The sequence below is a fragment of the Triticum aestivum genome, chromosome 2A (genome assembly GCF_018294505.1).
Source record: "Triticum aestivum cultivar Chinese Spring chromosome 2A, IWGSC CS RefSeq v2.1, whole genome shotgun sequence".
In the NCBI taxonomy this organism is placed as follows: domain Eukaryota; kingdom Viridiplantae; phylum Streptophyta; class Magnoliopsida; order Poales; family Poaceae; genus Triticum; species Triticum aestivum.
This window is the reverse complement of record NC_057797.1, coordinates 57240018-57245935: the sequence shown is the minus strand read 5'-3', so window position 1 is coordinate 57245935 and position 5918 is coordinate 57240018. Positions and strand designations below refer to the sequence as shown.

The window sequence follows — 5918 nt, the reverse complement described above, 5'->3', positions numbered from 1 at the left end:
AAATGGATAGGAGTAGCGACAGATATTGGCTAGACGGTGGCTTCAGACTTACTATTGTATTTCTTTGTAAGGTCTTTTAAGAATAATTAATAAAGTGGTTGCATGCATCGCCCAGATGCAGAGGCCGGGGGTCTTCCTCTTCTAATATATATATATATATATATATATATATATATATATATATATATATATATATATATATATATCATTTTTTGTATCACCAACTGTTAATTTTGAATCTTTAATTATCCTCCATTTTACTAATATTTTAGTATATGTATTCAAGATAGTCCAAAAAAGGAAAAAAAATCCTATATATTTCTCCTCACACCCTGCACCATGGCTCCTTCGGTTCGCAAGATCTTAAAATGCGAGACTAGGATATGAATGCATGCGCAAAACATATGAATGGTAAACACATGAATTTTATCAACTTGGTTGTTTGGTTCACCGGAATTTGAAAAATAAATATAGAAATCCTAACAAACGTGGTCAAATTAAAGCCAAAACACATGAAAATGTATAGTTAGAATGTTAGTATGTCACTAAGGATATCAGTCTCGTTCTCCGTGCAAGAAATTTGAAAAGGAGGTCCATGATGTTAGAGTTCATTTGGCTTTCCTTGGAAACTACAATCATAGGATAGTTTCGTCCATTTTTCTTTTATCGCATTCTTTTGAACCAAATATATGAATAGTATTACCATAAAAAAAATCTTACTCCTATATTTTTCCTTTGAATCACAGAGGCCCTAAAATCTGCTAGATACATTAGCCACGTCCCTGCCATTTCTTAATGCAGATCCTGCTAACTTTCGTTCAGGAGTCTATTGATAGAACTCGGATTTGAGCACAAAGGAAAGTAACATGTTCAACCTCACCTGATTTAATGAGTTCGATATTGTCATTTACTCCAATATTTTTGTCCAAGAAACTGTTGATACTTGATACTACACCTTCATGAGATGATAACACATCATATATGTACCACAGCTGTTAATTTTGAATCATTAATTATCCTCCAGTTTTACCTACAAAGCAATATAGGTATTCTTATTTTGAAATGCAGTATATGTATTCAAGATCATCCAGAAAATCGAAAGAGATCCTATATGTGTTTTCACCGATATCCCGCACCATAAACCCGGGTAGGTACATCACCCACTTTACTACCATCCCACGTAACATTATCATATCTTCCAGATTTAGCAGAAATTAAAGTCATTTATATGTTACCAGATGCGTCGGATTTATCGACCGATTAACATATGTCAAAAATAAGACACAACACATTAATCATTCGCGTTGTATAAATATTACTCGGTGATTGATCCTATTCCGGCATTGCCATCATCTTCATCGTGTAGTTGTGTGTCTTGAAAAATGGCATCGTTTACAAATATCTCACTACCACTTCTTTGCTCGCCATCCTCTTTCCTACACTTGCACTATGCTATATCAATCCCGCTGCCACAAGTGTACACCAAAATGTCACAAAACCCTCTGCTTATCGTGCTTACATCGTGCTCGTCGAGCCACCACGCTCGAATGTCGGCGAACACACCCACCGCCAATGGCACGAGTCTTTCTTCCCGAGTTCGTTGACTGGTGAGTCCAGGGAGTCACGCCTTCTCCATTCCTACACCCAGGTGTTCAGTGACTTTGCCGTGAGGCTCACCGACGCCGAGCTCGAGACGGTGGTCAAGAAGCCAAGGTTCGTGCATGCATTCCCCGGCCGGACGCTGCAACTAATGACCACCCACACGCCAGAGTTCCTTGGGCTAAGGAACGTCACCGGGTTTTGGAGCCAGGCTGGCTACGGAAAGGGAGTCATCATTGGATTGCTCGACAGCGGCATCTATGCGACGCATCCTTCCTTCAATGACCATGGAGTTCTCCCACCTCCATCAAGGTGGAAGGGATCGTGCGAGGCGGCCCGGTGCAACAACAAGCTCATCGGTGCCAAGCCACTCATTGCGGGCGATGACTCTGATGATAGAGAGGTGCATGGAACGCACACCTCATCGATCCACAGTCGTCAGGAACTTCGTAACCGATGCGTCATACCATGGCATGGGTGCGGGCACCACGGCCGGAATTGCTCTGGGAGCTCAGATCGCCATGTACAAGGTATGCAATGGTCATGGCTGCATGCAGTCGGCCATACTGGCTAGCCTAGAAGAAGCTATCAAGGATGGGGTGGACGTGCTCTCGCTCTCACTTGGCGGAACCACCAGCATCAGCGTCGATCAGGACCCGATCTCTATTGACGCGTTCAGTGCCGTGGCCAAGGGCATCCTTGTGGTGTGCACCGCCGGCAACGACGGTCCATTTCAGGGCCTCATCAGCAACGAAGTGTCGTGGTTGCTCACGGTCGCCGCCGGCTCCATGAACCGGAGCTTCGGCGTCAGCATCCATCTCGTCAACGACAAGAGCATCCACGGGGAAGCACTTACCCAGAAATTGAGTCCAAGCTCAAAGTTACACCCTCTCCTCTACTTGGAGGAACGATGGTACTACAATTACGAGGGTGATAGTAGCATCGCTGGTAAGATCCTGGTTTGCAGGACAGGAGTTCGAAGGCTCAACAGTCCAAAATCCGCAACATAATGGGGGCTGGTGTGGTAGGCGTGGTGTTGTTCAATAACCGACTCTTCGACTACAACACCATTGTTTGAGGATTACAACTCCAGTGTTGTACAAGTGACTACGGCTGACAGTGAGGCTCTCATAGCTTACACCGCGTCGATGGAGAGAAACTCCATGGCATTTCTTGCGTACAACAGCACACAGTTTGGCGTCCGCCCAGCCCCCGTCGTAGCATGGTTCTCTTCGCGGGGTCCAAGCTCACTTGCCCCCGGCATCCTAAAGCCGGACATATCTGGCACCGGGCCTCAACATCCTCGCTGCTTGGCCACCAAGCACGGACTCTGGATAGGGCCCTTTCAACATCGTATCAAGCACATCAAAGGCATCCATCCCGACTGGTCGCCGGCTGCCATCAAGTTTGCCATCCTGACAATGTCGGACATCGTTAACAGTACCGGCGGCTCAATTTTGGACGAGCAGCATAGAAAGGCCGACGTGTACGGCACAGGCACCAGCCACGTGAACCCGGAGAGCCGCCAACCATGGCATGGTGTATGACCTCGATGTCATTGACTACACCGGCTACATCTGCTGGCTCCTTGGTGACAGCGCCCTAGCAACCATCATGCACTGGTGCACAAGTCAAGCTTAACCTGCGCCGAAGCTCACCAAGGTCCAGGACGTGCAACTTAACTACACGACGATAACCGTGCCATTGACATCGACACAGTTCACAGTGAATCGAACCGTGACGAACGTCGGGCCAACAGATTCGACGTTCAAGGCCACAGTGGACGTGCCGAGGTCTCTGATGGTGTGTGTCGTCCCGAAGACATTGTCGTTCTCCAAAACCGGAGAGAAGAAGACCTTCAGTCTGTCGGTGAGCGGCCACGGCCTGGGCAAAGAGAAGAAAACCTTGGGCATGTCTGTGAGCGACCATGGCTTGGGCAAAGAAGAAGTGCATGTGGAGGGAAGTTTGAGCTGAGTATCGAAGAAGCATGTGGTGAGGAGCCCCATTGTCGCTGTCGTGAGAGGAGGTGATACTGCTCCAGCGCCATCACCATGAACGATGTCTGTGCCGTGAGATGGATGGATGTTTCCATTGTCCATGTTCACGTCCTGTTTGGTATTGTTAATGTTGCGTCAACATAAATAAACAGTGACAATGGTGCATGAATTTTGTACGTCTCATTATGATTTACTGGTGTAAAATTTCAGAGATCAATGGTTGACAAATTTCTGCAATATTTCGTAGTCTGCGCCATGCTGCTTCATGCCGCCACATCTGCCTCTGAAACCCCACCGAACATTTTGTTTAGAAGACGAAAACAGAGACAGATGGAAACTTGCAATACTCTGGAGTTGTTTTATCAAAAAAGGCTTTTGCCCCGCTTTATAAATAAAGCAAACCGCCAAGAGCACACATACACGGACTAGTTCAGGACACACACGCCTAAGTCACACAATAAGAGGCACAAAGGTTCTGCTGAGGGCACAACTCAACAAGCCAAAAAAAAACAACAAAACAGAGAAAGGCTGAAGCCGGAGAGAAAGCTAGGCGTCTAATCTGGCTCCGGAGGAGGCGGCGGGGGCGGCGGCGACAGACAGACGACCATCGATCGGAGGTCGGCGATGAAGGCGGAGATGGCGTCCCGGTGTCAGGACCCCGATTCTAAGTCACACCGATCTAGCCTGTAACACCTCATATCACTTTGCGGCCCCACGCACGGTATTCCCACGGGTGTCGCCTTACCATCGCCGGGACTGTTTGCGCCTTTTAGCTCACGTATATGATAGTGTCGCTAGCATCCATATGACAGAGAACCCGGGCCGACATGACTAGTCGTGAACCTAAAGTTGCACTAACTTACGGGGACATGCATACATGAATCAACATCGAGCATGTCGGTCAGCAGCGTGCGAATCCGGGCTGTAGCACTGGGCTAACAGGACTCCGGTGAACCGAGCTGTAGCAGGCTAGGCAGGACTCCAGATGTCACCGCGTGACATTTTCCCGAAGGGACAGACACAGAAACGAAGTGAATCACATGCCGGCCGGTCAAGTGTTCCGAAGCAGTAGTGCTGGGCTAGCAGGACTCCGATGAACCGGGCTGTAGCGGACTACTATGGCTCATGGAAGCACAAGACTACATTTCTCCATAAGAGAGGCTACCAAGGATAAACAACTAGGTTGTCGGATCCCACACATACCAAGCATTTCAATCATACACACAATATGCTCAATATGTGCAACACAACATGGCATCACAACAAGACTCTACGACTCAAAGTATTTATTCATTAGGCTCCGAAGAGCCAGATAAAACACACATCGGTCTCATGACCCAACATTCAGAGCATACAAGTCAAAGCACATGCGGAAGCTTAACATGTCTGAGTACAGACTTCTACAAATGAAAAAGGCCGAGAAGCCTGACTATCTACCAGATCCTGCCGAGGGCACAAGATCGTAGCTGAGGTATCAAGCTAAACGTCGAAGTCCACGTGGAACTACTAGCGAGACTGGAGTCTCTCTGCAAAAACATAAATTAAGAAAATGTGAGTACAAATGTACCCAGCAAGACTTACATCAGAACTAACAACATATGCATCGGTATCAACAAAGCGGGTGGTGGAGTTTAACTGCCGCAAGCCAGCTTTGACTCAGTGGCTAACCTGAACTACGACTGCAAGTAACTCTTTTGAAGTGGCACCGGAGTCCACAAATTCACCATATCAATACACCACTATGGATCCGCTCCCGTCTCCCTACGAGAACGCCATCCATAGCACTCACGCTTATCTTGCGCATTTTAGAGTATCCACTTTCACTTGTCTATGAACTATGCAAGGGGTCCAAGTTTCCATATCCGAGGAATCCGACTATTCGAATAGATAATGATAACCCTGCAGGGGTGTACTTCTTCACACACGCTCTCGCCACTTACCACCATGTACACGTCGTGTATCTCGACAACCTTCAAGCGGAAGCCTAGTGAGGGAGTCGGCCACGACCTGACTAATCACACAAGTCTCTCGTCCAGGTTTATCGCCTATTCGGGTTCCATCCGCAAGGAGATCCGGCCGGGATTTCGCTCACGGCCCCAAACGATGTGTACAGGGTTCCCAAGCCCACCATCCGGGTGCCACTTGGTACACCGGGCCACTGTGCCTAGTCTGTCCCAAGCCCACCTGTACCGGGTGCCACTTGGTAGACTACTAACACTACCTACAAACACCAGAAACTAGTTGCAACTCCTGGACAGAGATCAGGTTGATTAATAAGCCGAGAGAGCTTGGAGCGCCCGGAGCCCAATGTGTGGTAGTAAC

The 5918-nt window shown here is 47.8% G+C and overlaps 1 pseudogene; it reads left to right on the top strand.

Moving 5' to 3' along the window:
* Window positions 1-1382: 1382 nt before the first annotated feature.
* LOC123184689 (subtilisin-like protease) lies at window positions 1383-3654 on the top strand (annotated as a pseudogene).
* The last annotated feature ends 2264 nt before the right edge of the window (window positions 3655-5918 follow it).